The 15,919-nt window shown below is 51.8% G+C and overlaps 5 non-coding genes and 3 pseudogenes across 5 annotated transcripts; all 8 read left to right on the forward strand.

Moving 5' to 3' along the window:
* Positions 1 to 463: 463 nt before the first annotated feature.
* On the forward strand, positions 464 to 654 carry LOC142691338 (U2 spliceosomal RNA). The gene has a single exon (XR_012859901.1). It is a non-coding gene; the product is annotated as a U2 spliceosomal RNA (small nuclear RNA).
* Positions 655 to 1,936: 1,282 nt separating this feature from the next.
* On the forward strand, positions 1,937 to 2,127 carry LOC142691056 (U2 spliceosomal RNA). Its single transcript, XR_012859710.1, has one exon. It is a non-coding gene; the product is annotated as a U2 spliceosomal RNA (small nuclear RNA).
* Positions 2,128 to 3,409: 1,282 nt separating this feature from the next.
* On the forward strand, positions 3,410 to 3,511 carry LOC142691283 (U2 spliceosomal RNA; annotated as a pseudogene).
* Positions 3,512 to 8,937: 5,426 nt separating this feature from the next.
* On the forward strand, positions 8,938 to 9,131 carry LOC142691245 (U2 spliceosomal RNA). The gene has a single exon (XR_012859863.1). It is a non-coding gene; the product is annotated as a U2 spliceosomal RNA (small nuclear RNA).
* A 63-nt stretch (positions 9,132 to 9,194) lies between these two features.
* On the forward strand, positions 9,195 to 9,365 carry LOC142691267 (U2 spliceosomal RNA; annotated as a pseudogene).
* Positions 9,366 to 10,647: 1,282 nt separating this feature from the next.
* LOC142691057 (U2 spliceosomal RNA) lies at positions 10,648 to 10,838 on the forward strand. Its single transcript, XR_012859711.1, has one exon. It is a non-coding gene; the product is annotated as a U2 spliceosomal RNA (small nuclear RNA).
* Positions 10,839 to 12,120: 1,282 nt separating this feature from the next.
* LOC142691058 (U2 spliceosomal RNA) lies at positions 12,121 to 12,311 on the forward strand. The gene has a single exon (XR_012859712.1). It is a non-coding gene; the product is annotated as a U2 spliceosomal RNA (small nuclear RNA).
* A 1,282-nt stretch (positions 12,312 to 13,593) lies between these two features.
* On the forward strand, positions 13,594 to 13,695 carry LOC142691277 (U2 spliceosomal RNA; annotated as a pseudogene).
* The last annotated feature ends 2,224 nt before the right edge of the window (positions 13,696 to 15,919 follow it).

Genomic DNA, 15,919 nt, shown 5'->3' on the forward strand with positions numbered 1-15,919 from the left:
CATAGTGGAGCCCTCAGGATTCCAGAGCCAGCTTTCTGACATCATAATGGGGCCTGCCTCAGAGATAAAAGCCTGGGCCCAGGCAGTGTTGTTCAGTGCTGCTCAGCAGGCAGCACAGGACTGGATTAAAGCTGATACAAGGTGTGAAGGAACAAGGGGTGGCTGTGGGCATGCACTTGCTGCCGCTGCCAGTGTTTATCTGCATGGCAGGAGGGCATTTGGGCGTTGCCAGGAAGGCGTTTTTATGTAGATTCCTCCTCTTTCAGCACTGCATTGTGGTGCAAGCAAAAGAAGCAAATCCTGTCTGGCTTCCTCTCCGGCCTTTATTCACCTCCCGCTTAGTAGCTGTAAATGTGTGTGAGCCTGCAGGGCCCCATGGAATTGCCTAGGAGTAGGCTGAATCGCTGCAAGGGGTGAACAGCAGTATGGGACAGGCTCGGGCAAGGCAAGGGCCGCTCGGGTTATCGCTTCTCGGCCTTTTGGCTAAGATCAAGTGTAGTATCTGTTCTTATCAGTTTAATATCTGATACGTCCCCTATCTGGGGACCATATATTAAATGGATTTTTAGAACAGGGAGATGGAAATAGAGCTTGCTCTGTCCACTCCACGCATTGACCTGGTATTGCAGTATTTCCAGGACCGGTGCACCCTTCCCTTATGTGTTGACTAAAATCAGATTCCAAAAGTGTTTTTTCTCTTTGCCATTGTTTCTGTCTTTCTGAAGGGATCTCCCCTTTTAATCCCATTATTTCAACACCTGTTGGACAATGCATTTGTACAGTCATGTGTGATAATGAGCTCATTTATTAAATGCAATTAATGAATACATTGCCACCTCTTGTTGTGTGTGTGTGTGTGTGTGTCTTCTGTGTTTCTGTGTTTCCGGCATTTCACATTGGAACAGCTCATTCACCTTCCTTGTCTTCTCTCCGCCCTCCCTCCCTCCCTCCTAGGTAAGTTAAAGAGCTGCACCTGAGCCAGCCACTGATTGATGCAGCACCACAGTCAAATAGTGGAGTGGAGTGGAGTAGGGGAACAGCAAACAGCCATTAAAGCAGCCAGCCGCCTACCCGCCACAATGGACCTACCTGTGTACACTAGGTGGATGTGATGGAATGTACTGTCGTCCCTACATTTCAAGAAGAAGTAAGAATTGCAGTTGCAACAAACCCTTGCTTGCCTACAAAGAGAGCAGCAATTTGGATTTGTTACTATGTTACCTGGAAGAATAACAAACTGTGCAAGGATGGAGGTTGTAGGAGCAAAGAGAAGTTGTCTGTAAAGTTGGTGGATGCCTATTTTCCATTTTGCAGTCCCTTGTCTCCCTCTTGTGGCCTCCTGGAGGCAAATAAATGTGCAAAAAAAAGACAGCCTGGCGGCCGGCTGTTGCAGTGTTGCCCTCTCAGGCAACACTGAGTGACTGACTGAGCCTCACAGTCTTATATAAAGTTCAGACGGAACTTTGCACGTGTCATAGTGGAGCCCTCAGGATTCCAGAGCCAGCTTTCTGACATCATAATGGGGCCTGCCTCAGAGATAAAAGCCTGGGCCCAGGCAGTGTTGTTCAGTGCTGCTCAGCAGGCAGCACAGGACTGGATTAAAGCTGATACAAGGTGTGAAGGAACAAGGGGTGGCTGTGGGCATGCACTTGCTGCCGCTGCCAGTGTTTATCTGCATGGCAGGAGGGCATTTGGGCGTTGCCAGGAAGGCGTTTTTATGTAGATTCCTCCTCTTTCAGCACTGCATTGTGGTGCAAGCAAAAGAAGCAAATCCTGTCTGGCTTCCTCTCCGGCCTTTATTCACCTCCCGCTTAGTAGCTGTAAATGTGTGTGAGCCTGCAGGGCCCCATGGAATTGCCTAGGAGTAGGCTGAATCGCTGCAAGGGGTGAACAGCAGTATGGGACAGGCTCGGGCAAGGCAAGGGCCGCTCGGGTTATCGCTTCTCGGCCTTTTGGCTAAGATCAAGTGTAGTATCTGTTCTTATCAGTTTAATATCTGATACGTCCCCTATCTGGGGACCATATATTAAATGGATTTTTAGAACAGGGAGATGGAAATAGAGCTTGCTCTGTCCACTCCACGCATTGACCTGGTATTGCAGTATTTCCAGGACCGGTGCACCCTTCCCTTATGTGTTGACTAAAATCAGATTCCAAAAGTGTTTTTTCTCTTTGCCATTGTTTCTGTCTTTCTGAAGGGATCTCCCCTTTTAATCCCATTATTTCAACACCTGTTGGACAATGCATTTGTACAGTCATGTGTGATAATGAGCTCATTTATTAAATGCAATTAATGAATACATTGCCACCTCTTGTTGTGTGTGTGTGTGTGTGTGTCTTCTGTGTTTCTGTGTTTCCGGCATTTCACATTGGAACAGCTCATTCACCTTCCTTGTCTTCTCTCCGCCCTCCCTCCCTCCCTCCTAGGTAAGTTAAAGAGCTGCACCTGAGCCAGCCACTGATTGATGCAGCACCACAGTCAAATAGTGGAGTGGAGTGGAGTAGGGGAACAGCAAACAGCCATTAAAGCAGCCAGCCGCCTACCCGCCACAATGGACCTACCTGTGTACACTAGGTGGATGTGATGGAATGTACTGTCGTCCCTACATTTCAAGAAGAAGTAAGAATTGCAGTTGCAACAAACCCTTGCTTGCCTACAAAGAGAGCAGCAATTTGGATTTGTTACTATGTTACCTGGAAGAATAACAAACTGTGCAAGGATGGAGGTTGTAGGAGCAAAGAGAAGTTGTCTGTAAAGTTGGTGGATGCCTATTTTCCATTTTGCAGTCCCTTGTCTCCCTCTTGTGGCCTCCTGGAGGCAAATAAATGTGCAAAAAAAAGACAGCCTGGCGGCCGGCTGTTGCAGTGTTGCCCTCTCAGGCAACACTGAGTGACTGACTGAGCCTCACAGTCTTATATAAAGTTCAGACGGAACTTTGCACGTGTCATAGTGGAGCCCTCAGGATTCCAGAGCCAGCTTTCTGACATCATAATGGGGCCTGCCTCAGAGATAAAAGCCTGGGCCCAGGCAGTGTTGTTCAGTGCTGCTCAGCAGGCAGCACAGGACTGGATTAAAGCTGATACAAGGTGTGAAGGAACAAGGGGTGGCTGTGGGCATGCACTTGCTGCCGCTGCCAGTGTTTATCTGCATGGCAGGAGGGCATTTGGGCGTTGCCAGGAAGGCGTTTTTATGTAGATTCCTCCTCTTTCAGCACTGCATTGTGGTGCAAGCAAAAGAAGCAAATCCTGTCTGGCTTCCTCTCCGGCCTTTATTCACCTCCCGCTTAGTAGCTGTAAATGTGTGTGAGCCTGCAGGGCCCCATGGAATTGCCTAGGAGTAGGCTGAATCGCTGCAAGGGGTGAACAGCAGTATGGGACAGGCTCGGGCAAGGCAAGGGCCGCTCGGGTTATCGCTTCTCGGCCTTTTGGCTAAGATCAAGTGTAGTATCTGTTCTTATCAGTCCTTGTAAGGATAGATGGCTCGGAGAACCACTGGGGGCTATAAACACTAGCTTAGCGATCCAAGAGCGTTCCAGACGAAGCCGGCGACGAACTGCGGAGAAGAACCAGCAAAGACGACGATCCAGAAGGGAGAAGCCGCCATCGGGGAAGAAGCTCCGGGAGATCGCTGCCGGGAAGAAGAAGGAGAACTGCGACAGAGACCTTCGGAGAAGAGCCGCTGCTGAAGGGGATCTTTGAAGAAGCTCGGCCGCAGAAGAAGCTCGACGAGGAACCGCTGCGGAAGAAATTTCGTGGAAGAACCTCGGCCAGCAAGGAGAAGATTTGCATAGCTCCGCCCCCTTCGGGAAAGAGCTATCGAAGATCCTCCCCAAGCGACAGGAACAGCTGGAAGAAGCCATGGCCTCAACCAGCAACCCTGCCACCCAGAAGAAGAAGGCTGATGGACCAGGTGAGCCGGCCCAGGCCAGGACATCTCCTCCTGAAGCCTCCTCAAGCCAACAGGCCACCAGGAAGCCGAACCAGGCTGCTCCAACCCTGGAGCCCTGGATGAAGCAGACGGTGGCCCTGAAGCTGAAGGAGGTGGACGGGAGAGTGCCGGACATGACGGAAGAAGTGTTCTGCCAGAAGATGCTCCTGGACCAGGGCTTCGCTAAGCCGGAGACCATCAGCATCCAGGCCTTCATGACCGGGATGTTCTTCGTGACCTTCGCTTCGATCAACATCTGCAGAAGGTACTGGGAGATGGTGAAAGCGGCGAGGCCTGAATCCCCTTTCTCTCGCTTTGTGGGCAACTGCCCTGTCCAAAGAGAGGAAAGGCGGGTGACGGTCTCAATGCGGAACCCACACACCCCCGGCAAAGACATCACCACGCTCCTGAAGCGGTTCTGCACAGTGGTGAGGGAACCCACCCACATCCTGAACGGACTCGGCTTCTGGACTGGCAAGTGGTCGGTAATCGTCCGACTGAACAAGGATTCCAGCGCGGAAGACGGCCTCCAACACCTGCCCCAGTCATTCTCGCTGGGCAACTCCTACGGCCTCATCTACTACCCGGACATGCCGCAGATCTGCAGGAGATGCAGCAAGAAGGGTCATTCGGTGAAGGACTGCAAGGAGGACGCCTGCAAGAACTGCCGGGTAACAGGACACGAGACCAAAGACTGCCCGAAACGGACAATGTGCAACCTCTGCGGACAAGCAGCCCACTCCTACAAGGACTGCCCGAAGAGGGATCGATCCTGGGCAACTGTAGCGGCGAAAGCTCCGGCCAGAGGGAACCCCGCCCCAGCCAGAGCTCCAGCGGCGCAGAAGACCGGGAATAAGAAGGATGGTAAGAAGACGACAGTCCCTCCCCCCCGTCTCCCGGCCCTCCCTCGCCCTACCCTTCCCACCCTCCCTCGCCCGGCCCTCCCCACCCCCCCGTCCCCAACCCCTGTCACCCCCACTGAGGCTCTCACCTTCTCCTACCCACCCATCTCAGTGGTCCTGTCACCTGCACCTCTCCCAACCCAGCCTCCCTTCTCCCCAGCTCCAGCAGCACTAACATCTTCCCCTCCAGCTGCTGGAGTCCTCTCCCTGGAGGATTTTCCCCCTCTTGTCTCCTCAGGTGCCATCCAGAGGAAGAGAAAGGTGAGGGACAGCCCAGCTGCTGAGTCCTCAAAGCGACAAGTCGTGGAAATCTGCGAAGATTCCCTTGCGCAGCAGGAGGAAATGGAGCAGATGGTGGAGGAACTCGTGTCTGAACCTGAGGTCATCGACTTCACAACAGACATCCAGGTGGCTACAATCCTGGAACAATTTTTGTCAGAGGGCCTGCTGGATCTTTCGGACCCGCCAGGAGAGGAGGATCCGCCCGACCGGACTGGTAACTAAGGTGTATCGTTTGCACTAACCTTCTTTATTCTCCCCCATGGCTGCTAAACTTAACATCTTTAGCCTCAATGTGAGGAGTGTTAGAGATAGGACTAGATGTCAGATGGTGCTAACTTTTCTTTCCAAGCAGTCGAGTGATGTATTTATGCTGCAGGAATGTACTCTCCCCTCTTCCAGGTCATACCATCATCTGGCCAGGCAGTGGACCCATGGCCCGTCCTACTGGTCTGGTGGGGGCGACTGTAAGTCTGCAGGGGTTGCCATCCTGATTAGGGGAAGCGTATTTACTGTTGACTCTGTCCAGGAGCTCGCCTGCGGCCGCTTGTTGGTCGTAGACGGTTCCTGGGCAGGAGAGCCGATTAGGCTCATCAACGTGTACGCTCCCCCTATGAAGGCTGAGCGCCTGGAACTATTCCAGACCCTGCGGACCCAGCTCGCCACCACTAGGGCAGTGGTGATGGCCGGGGACTTCAACTGCCCCATCGAAGAGGATGGACGAAGTTCCGGCACTTCAATCAAACTGGATGTCAGTTCCAAACTGCTTATCGAGATGGTAACCGAAGCATCCTTGCAGGACGTTGTGGGCTCCATGGGGATTGGCTCTGTGAACTATTCATGGAGCCGACCCGATGGCTCACTTCGTTCTCGGATTGACTTTGTGTTCACCTCCCGGGCAGTCAAGCAGCATGGGCACTCCATGGTCCCCTGCTTCTTCTCTGACCACAGGGCCATTCTCTTCCAGGGTGCCATCGGCCACGGTTTTCCTCCCGGCCCTGGCTCCTGGAAGCTGAATTGTGCCCTGCTGGAAAGAGAGGAGGTACTGGCGGAACTTAGAGACGCCTATATTGTTTGGAGGAATGATAAAGTTTTCTTTGACAAAACCTGTGACTGGTGGGAATATGTTAAAGTTGAATTTCGTTGTTTCTTTCAGGCAAAAAGTCGTCAACAGGCGTGTGAGAGGAAGAGAGACTTCAGAGAGATGCAGCGTCAGCTGCGATCCCTGCAAGACCTCCTTCAATGCGGCTGGGACGTCAGGAAGGAGCTGGAGGAAGCCAAAAAGGGCCTGAAAAGGCACTTTGAGGAGGAATCCAAGCGAATTGTCTTTCGTTCCAAGGTGGAGAACCTGGAGAAGGGTGAGAAATGTAACTCGTTCTTTTTCAGGAAACTCCATGCCGGCCACACGCCCCTGAAGGAACTTCGAGATGAGACCGGAAACATGCATTCTGGGAAGAAGGAGGTGATGGGAGTCGTCACAGACTACTACCGAAGCCTCTACTCCCGGAAAACCACTGACCCCGAAGCCGCCGATAAATTCCTGTCAGGTATCACTAATCATCTTGATCCTGCAGGTACGGAGGCTATGGATGTACCCCTGACGGTGGAGGAACTGCTCTCTGCCGCTAAATCCTTCAGACCCGGCAGGACCCCGGGCAGTGATGGTCTCCCAGCAGAGCTCTATGTAGCGCTGGGGGACTTGATCAGTCCGGACCTGCTGGAGCTCTATGAGGAGATGGTGGTGGAGGGTAGAATGCCACCGTCCTTGAGAGAAGGCATGATCACGATCTTGTATAAGCGGAAGGGGGAGAGATGTGACCTGAAAAACTGGCGTCCCATCTCTCTCCTGAACGTGGACTACAAGATCCTCGCCAAAGTATTGGCCAACAGACTGAAGGTTGTCATCGGACAGATCATCGGATCGGACCAAACCTGCGGCATTCCTGGCCGTAGGGTGGCCGACAGTCTTGCCCTGGTGAGGGACACGGTGCATTACATGCAAAGCCGCCGTACACACGCGGCCCTGGTCAGTCTGGATCAGGAGAAGGCTTTTGACCGGGTCTCTCACGAATTCATGGGTAAGGCTCTGCGTAGGCTGCGGCTTGGCAGGTTGTTCTGTTTGTATGTTAACCTGATGTATTGCGACATTTACAGCTCGGTGCTGGTGAACGGCTGGAAGACTGACCCCTTTCCTGTATCGTCGGGGGTTAGACAAGGCTGTCCTCTTTCACCTCTCCTTTTTGTTTGTGTTATAGAGCTCTTCGCAGAGGCTATCCGGCAGAATGGAGAGATCAGAGGGATCACCGCACCAGGTCCAGGACACTTCGAGGTCAAATGCTCGCTGTACATGGACGACGTGACCGTCTTCTGCGCTGACCAGAGTTCGGTGACTGCACTCGTCCAGACCTGTGAGGAGTTCGGACGCGCTTCAGGGGCAAAAGTCAACTGCGGGAAGTCGGAAGCCATGCTCTTCGGAAAGTGGTACCTGCCTTCTCCTGCCTCCTTCCCGTTTACTATCAAGCCGGACTTCATCAAAATTCTGGGAGTCTGGTTCGGTAAGGAAGGTGCAGCCCTAAAGTCGTGGGAAGAACGCTTGGCCAAAGTCAACCAAAGGATCGGACTGTGGAGCCTCAGACAACTCACTATTGAGGGCAAAGCAATGGTCCTGCGTAACGAAGTCTTGCCTGTGCTACAATACACTGCACAGGCATGGCCCCCTCTTGCCACCGTCTCGAGGGCCATTACCAGGACTGTGTTTCGCTTCATCTGGGGCTCGAAAATGGACAGAGTAAAGCGGACTGTTATGTACAAGGAGCCCCGCAAAGGTGGGAAGGGTATACCCGACATTCCCACTCTGCTGCGGATCGCTTTTGTATGTGACTGTGTTCGTAGGACTCTGAGGACAGCAAACGGCTCTGCGGGCAAGGCCATGTCCCGCTACTTCCTCCTTCCCCTCTGGCGAGGTTTTGGCTGGGACAAGTGGGACAGCTCCTTCCCTTACAACTGGCACGCTCCCTGGTTCTACGGAGATGTCGTCCGGTTCGTGAGGGAGCATCAACTGGAGGGTCTTAAGCCCGACTTGTGGAAACCTAAGACGATCCACAAGCACATCAGAGCAAAGGACTCACTGGAGTCTGTTCCAGGGCTTCATGCCGACACGTTGGAGACTGTTTGGACTAACGTGTCATCTGGCAGGTTGACCAACGGGCACAAGGACATTTCATGGATGGCCATCCAGGGAGGACTGCCTCTTAGGTCATTCATGCATGCCCGCAACCTGTGCAAGACCCGGTACTGCCCCAGGTGCCCCTTCACGGAGGAAACATCTTTGCACATTTTCTGGCAGTGCCCCTTTGCACAGGGTCTGTTGAAAGCCTTGGAACATGAACTCAAGGACTCAGTACCCAGGAACAGACTGTCGTACCGCTCGGTACTTTATGGACTATTTCCTGGGAATACCACGGATGGAGCAATCCAGGAAGCCTGGCGCCTTATGAACTGCTTTAAGGACGCTATATGGTTTGCCAGGAACCGTCTGATTTTGCGGAGAGAGAGTGTGTCCGTCCAGGACTGCCGCAGACTGATCCACAGCCTGCTCAGAGACTATTCCACCTGGGACAGCCCGGACGTCGATGAGGAAGAGGACTGATACTCCCCTTCCCCCCACTCTCCCTTCTTGTGTGTTGTCTTTCAATAAAGCTTCGGGCCTGTGATTTCCCCCTTCCCTATCCCCTCCTACCCACTCCCCTATCCCATCACTTGTCTGTAATGCTTTGTTGTTTGGCTTTAGTGAATGCAAGAATGTTAGTGTAGCATCTGGTGTAATGTATAGCATAGGCTAGCAAAAAAAAAAAAAAAAAAAAAAAAAATCTGTTCTTATCAGTTTAATATCTGATACGTCCCCTATCTGGGGACCATATATTAAATGGATTTTTAGAACAGGGAGATGGAAATAGAGCTTGCTCTGTCCACTCCACGCATTGACCTGGTATTGCAGTATTTCCAGGACCGGTGCACCCTTTCCTTATGTGTTGACTAAAAGCAGATTCCAAAAGTGAAAAAAAAAAAAAAAAAAAAAAAAAAAAAAAAAAAAAAAAAAAAAATCTGTTCTTATCAGTTTAATATCTGATACGTCCCCTATCTGGGGACCATATATTAAATGGATTTTTAGAACAGGGAGATGGAAATAGAGCTTGCTCTGTCCACTCCACGCATTGACCTGGTATTGCAGTATTTCCAGGACCGGTGCACCCTTCCCTTATGTGTTGACTAAAATCAGATTCCAAAAGTGTTTTTTCTCTTTGCCATTGTTTCTGTCTTTCTGAAGGGATCTCCCCTTTTAATCCCATTATTTCAACACCTGTTGGACAATGCATTTGTACAGTCATGTGTGATAATGAGCTCATTTATTAAATGCAATTAATGAATACATTGCCACCTCTTGTTGTGTGTGTGTGTGTGTGTGTCTTCTGTGTTTCTGTGTTTCCGGCATTTCACATTGGAACAGCTCATTCACCTTCCTTGTCTTCTCTCCGCCCTCCCTCCCTCCCTCCTAGGTAAGTTAAAGAGCTGCACCTGAGCCAGCCACTGATTGATGCAGCACCACAGTCAAATAGTGGAGTGGAGTGGAGTAGGGGAACAGCAAACAGCCATTAAAGCAGCCAGCCGCCTACCCGCCACAATGGACCTACCTGTGTACACTAGGTGGATGTGATGGAATGTACTGTCGTCCCTACATTTCAAGAAGAAGTAAGAATTGCAGTTGCAACAAACCCTTGCTTGCCTACAAAGAGAGCAGCAATTTGGATTTGTTACTATGTTACCTGGAAGAATAACAAACTGTGCAAGGATGGAGGTTGTAGGAGCAAAGAGAAGTTGTCTGTAAAGTTGGTGGATGCCTATTTTCCATTTTGCAGTCCCTTGTCTCCCTCTTGTGGCCTCCTGGAGGCAAATAAATGTGCAAAAAAAAGACAGCCTGGCGGCCGGCTGTTGCAGTGTTGCCCTCTCAGGCAACACTGAGTGACTGACTGAGCCTCACAGTCTTATATAAAGTTCAGACGGAACTTTGCACGTGTCATAGTGGAGCCCTCAGGATTCCAGAGCCAGCTTTCTGACATCATAATGGGGCCTGCCTCAGAGATAAAAGCCTGGGCCCAGGCAGTGTTGTTCAGTGCTGCTCAGCAGGCAGCACAGGACTGGATTAAAGCTGATACAAGGTGTGAAGGAACAAGGGGTGGCTGTGGGCATGCACTTGCTGCCGCTGCCAGTGTTTATCTGCATGGCAGGAGGGCATTTGGGCGTTGCCAGGAAGGCGTTTTTATGTAGATTCCTCCTCTTTCAGCACTGCATTGTGGTGCAAGCAAAAGAAGCAAATCCTGTCTGGCTTCCTCTCCGGCCTTTATTCACCTCCCGCTTAGTAGCTGTAAATGTGTGTGAGCCTGCAGGGCCCCATGGAATTGCCTAGGAGTAGGCTGAATCGCTGCAAGGGGTGAACAGCAGTATGGGACAGGCTCGGGCAAGGCAAGGGCCGCTCGGGTTATCGCTTCTCGGCCTTTTGGCTAAGATCAAGTGTAGTATCTGTTCTTATCAGTTTAATATCTGATACGTCCCCTATCTGGGGACCATATATTAAATGGATTTTTAGAACAGGGAGATGGAAATAGAGCTTGCTCTGTCCACTCCACGCATTGACCTGGTATTGCAGTATTTCCAGGACCGGTGCACCCTTCCCTTATGTGTTGACTAAAATCAGATTCCAAAAGTGTTTTTTCTCTTTGCCATTGTTTCTGTCTTTCTGAAGGGATCTCCCCTTTTAATCCCATTATTTCAACACCTGTTGGACAATGCATTTGTACAGTCATGTGTGATAATGAGCTCATTTATTAAATGCAATTAATGAATACATTGCCACCTCTTGTTGTGTGTGTGTGTGTGTGTGTCTTCTGTGTTTCTGTGTTTCCGGCATTTCACATTGGAACAGCTCATTCACCTTCCTTGTCTTCTCTCCGCCCTCCCTCCCTCCCTCCTAGGTAAGTTAAAGAGCTGCACCTGAGCCAGCCACTGATTGATGCAGCACCACAGTCAAATAGTGGAGTGGAGTGGAGTAGGGGAACAGCAAACAGCCATTAAAGCAGCCAGCCGCCTACCCGCCACAATGGACCTACCTGTGTACACTAGGTGGATGTGATGGAATGTACTGTCGTCCCTACATTTCAAGAAGAAGTAAGAATTGCAGTTGCAACAAACCCTTGCTTGCCTACAAAGAGAGCAGCAATTTGGATTTGTTACTATGTTACCTGGAAGAATAACAAACTGTGCAAGGATGGAGGTTGTAGGAGCAAAGAGAAGTTGTCTGTAAAGTTGGTGGATGCCTATTTTCCATTTTGCAGTCCCTTGTCTCCCTCTTGTGGCCTCCTGGAGGCAAATAAATGTGCAAAAAAAAGACAGCCTGGCGGCCGGCTGTTGCAGTGTTGCCCTCTCAGGCAACACTGAGTGACTGACTGAGCCTCACAGTCTTATATAAAGTTCAGACGGAACTTTGCACGTGTCATAGTGGAGCCCTCAGGATTCCAGAGCCAGCTTTCTGACATCATAATGGGGCCTGCCTCAGAGATAAAAGCCTGGGCCCAGGCAGTGTTGTTCAGTGCTGCTCAGCAGGCAGCACAGGACTGGATTAAAGCTGATACAAGGTGTGAAGGAACAAGGGGTGGCTGTGGGCATGCACTTGCTGCCGCTGCCAGTGTTTATCTGCATGGCAGGAGGGCATTTGGGCGTTGCCAGGAAGGCGTTTTTATGTAGATTCCTCCTCTTTCAGCACTGCATTGTGGTGCAAGCAAAAGAAGCAAATCCTGTCTGGCTTCCTCTCCGGCCTTTATTCACCTCCCGCTTAGTAGCTGTAAATGTGTGTGAGCCTGCAGGGCCCCATGGAATTGCCTAGGAGTAGGCTGAATCGCTGCAAGGGGTGAACAGCAGTATGGGACAGGCTCGGGCAAGGCAAGGGCCGCTCGGGTTATCGCTTCTCGGCCTTTTGGCTAAGATCAAGTGTAGTATCTGTTCTTATCAGTTTAATATCTGATACGTCCCCTATCTGGGGACCATATATTAAATGGATTTTTAGAACAGGGAGATGGAAATAGAGCTTGCTCTGTCCACTCCACGCATTGACCTGGTATTGCAGTATTTCCAGGACCGGTGCACCCTTCCCTTATGTGTTGACTAAAATCAGATTCCAAAAGTGTTTTTTCTCTTTGCCATTGTTTCTGTCTTTCTGAAGGGATCTCCCCTTTTAATCCCATTATTTCAACACCTGTTGGACAATGCATTTGTACAGTCATGTGTGATAATGAGCTCATTTATTAAATGCAATTAATGAATACATTGCCACCTCTTGTTGTGTGTGTGTGTGTGTGTGTCTTCTGTGTTTCTGTGTTTCCGGCATTTCACATTGGAACAGCTCATTCACCTTCCTTGTCTTCTCTCCGCCCTCCCTCCCTCCCTCCTAGGTAAGTTAAAGAGCTGCACCTGAGCCAGCCACTGATTGATGCAGCACCACAGTCAAATAGTGGAGTGGAGTGGAGTAGGGGAACAGCAAACAGCCATTAAAGCAGCCAGCCGCCTACCCGCCACAATGGACCTACCTGTGTACACTAGGTGGATGTGATGGAATGTACTGTCGTCCCTACATTTCAAGAAGAAGTAAGAATTGCAGTTGCAACAAACCCTTGCTTGCCTACAAAGAGAGCAGCAATTTGGATTTGTTACTATGTTACCTGGAAGAATAACAAACTGTGCAAGGATGGAGGTTGTAGGAGCAAAGAGAAGTTGTCTGTAAAGTTGGTGGATGCCTATTTTCCATTTTGCAGTCCCTTGTCTCCCTCTTGTGGCCTCCTGGAGGCAAATAAATGTGCAAAAAAAAGACAGCCTGGCGGCCGGCTGTTGCAGTGTTGCCCTCTCAGGCAACACTGAGTGACTGACTGAGCCTCACAGTCTTATATAAAGTTCAGACGGAACTTTGCACGTGTCATAGTGGAGCCCTCAGGATTCCAGAGCCAGCTTTCTGACATCATAATGGGGCCTGCCTCAGAGATAAAAGCCTGGGCCCAGGCAGTGTTGTTCAGTGCTGCTCAGCAGGCAGCACAGGACTGGATTAAAGCTGATACAAGGTGTGAAGGAACAAGGGGTGGCTGTGGGCATGCACTTGCTGCCGCTGCCAGTGTTTATCTGCATGGCAGGAGGGCATTTGGGCGTTGCCAGGAAGGCGTTTTTATGTAGATTCCTCCTCTTTCAGCACTGCATTGTGGTGCAAGCAAAAGAAGCAAATCCTGTCTGGCTTCCTCTCCGGCCTTTATTCACCTCCCGCTTAGTAGCTGTAAATGTGTGTGAGCCTGCAGGGCCCCATGGAATTGCCTAGGAGTAGGCTGAATCGCTGCAAGGGGTGAACAGCAGTATGGGACAGGCTCGGGCAAGGCAAGGGCCGCTCGGGTTATCGCTTCTCGGCCTTTTGGCTAAGATCAAGTGTAGTATCTGTTCTTATCAGTCCTTGTAAGGATAGATAGCTCGGAGAACCACTGGGGGCTATAAACACTAGCTTAGCGATCCAAGAGCGTTCCAGACGAAGCCGGCGACGAACTGCGGAGAAGAACCAGCGAAGACGACGATCCAGAAGGGAGAAGCCGCCATCGGGGAAGAAGCTCCGGGAGATCGCTGCCGGGAAGAAGGAGAACTGCGACAGAGACCTTCGGAGAAGAGCCGCTGCTGAAGGGGATCTTTGAAGAAGCTCGGCCGCAGAAGAAGCTCGACGAGGAACCGCTGCGGAAGAAATTTCGTGGAAGAACCTCGGCCAGCAAGGAGAAGATTTGCATAGCTCCGCCCCCTTCGGGAAAGAGCTATCGAAGATCCTCCCCAAGCGACAGGAACAGCTGGAAGAAGCCATGGCCTCAACCAGCAACCCTGCCACCCAGAAGGAGAAGGCTGATGGACCAGGTGAGCCGGCCCAGGCCAGGACATCTCCTCCTGAAGCCTCCTCAAGCGGACAGGCCACCAGGAAGCCGAACCAGGCTGCTCCAACCCTGGAGCCCTGGATGAAGCAGACGGTGGCCCTGAAGCTGAAGGAGGTGGACGGGAGAGTGCCGGACATGACGGAAGAAGTGTTCTGCCAGAAGATGCTCCTGGACCAGGGCTTCGCTAAGCCGGAGACCATCAGCATCCAGGCCTTCATGACCGGGATGTTCTTCGTGACCTTCGCTTCGATCAACATCTGCAGAAGGTACTGGGAGATGGTGAAAGCGGCGAGGCCTGAATCCCCTTTCTCTCGCTTTGTAGGCAACTGCCCTGTCCAAAGAGAGGAAAGGCGGGTGACGGTCTCAATGCGGAACCCACACACCCCCGGCAAAGACATCACCACGCTCCTGAAGCGGTTCTGCACAGTGGTGAGGGAACCCACCCACATCCTGAACGGACTCGGCTTCTGGACTGGCAAGTGGTCGGTAATCGTCCGACTGAACAAGGATTCGAGCGCGGAAGACGGCCTCCAGCACCTGCCCCAGTCATTCTCGCTGGGCAACTCCTACGGCCTCATCTACTACCCGGACATGCCGCAGATCTGCAGGAGATGCAGCAAGAAGGGTCATTCGGTGAAGGACTGCAAGGAGGACGCCTGCAAGAACTGCCGGGTAACAGGACACGAGACCAAAGACTGCCCGAAACGGACAATGTGCAACCTCTGTGGACAAGCAGCCCACTCCTACAAGGACTGCCCGAAGAGGGATCGATCCTGGGCAACTGTAGCGGCGAAAGCTCCGGCCAGAGGGAACCCCGCCCCAGCCAGAGCTCCAGCGGCGCAGAAGACCGGGAATAAGAAGGATGGTAAGAAGACGACAGTCCCTCCCCCCCGTCTCCCGGCCCTCCCTCGCCCGGCCCTCCCCACCCCCCCGTCCCCAACCCCTGTCACCCCCACTGAGGCTCTAACCTTCTCCTACCCACCCATCTCAGTGGTCCTGTCACCTGCACCTCTCCCAACCCAGCCTCCCTTCTCCCCAGCTCCAGCAGCACTAACATCTTCCCCTCCAGCTGCTGGAGTCCTCTCCCTGGAGGATTTTCCCCCTCTTGTCTCCTCAGGTGCCATCCAGAGGAAGAGAAAGGTGAGGGACAGCCCAGCTGCTGAGTCCTCAAAGCGACAAGTCGTAGAAATCTGCGAAGATTCCCTTGCGCAGCAGGAGGAAATGGAGCAGATGGTGGAGGAACTCGTGTCTGAACCTGAGGTCATCGACTTCACAACAGACATCCAGGTGGCTACAATCCTGGAACAATTTTTGTCAGAGGGCCTGCTGGATCTTTCGGACCCGCCAGGAGAGGAGGATCCGCCCGACCGGACTGGTAACTAAGGTGTATCGTTTGCACTAACCTTCTTTATTCTCCCCCATGGCTGCTAAACTTAACATCTTTAGCCTCAATGTGAGGAGTGTTAGAGATAGGACTAGATGTCAGATGGTGCTAACTTTTCTTTCCAGGCAGTCGAGTGATGTATTTATGCTGCAGGAATGTACTCTCCCCTCTTCCAGGTCATACCATCATCTGGCCAGGCAGTGGACCCATGGCCCGTCCTACTGGTCTGGTGGGGGCGACTGTAAGTCTGCAGGGGTTGCCATCCTGATTAGGGGAAGCGTATTTACTGTTGACTCTGTCCAGGAGCTCGCCTGCGGCCGCTTGTTGGTCGTAGACGGTTCCTGGGCAGGAGAGCCGATTAGGCTCATCAACGTGTACGCTCCCCCTATGAAGGCTGAGCGCCTGGAACTATTCCAGACCCTGCGGA

The sequence above is a fragment of the Rhinoderma darwinii genome (genome assembly GCF_050947455.1).
Source record: "Rhinoderma darwinii isolate aRhiDar2 chromosome 5 unlocalized genomic scaffold, aRhiDar2.hap1 SUPER_5_unloc_36, whole genome shotgun sequence".
Classification (NCBI taxonomy): domain Eukaryota; kingdom Metazoa; phylum Chordata; class Amphibia; order Anura; family Rhinodermatidae; genus Rhinoderma; species Rhinoderma darwinii.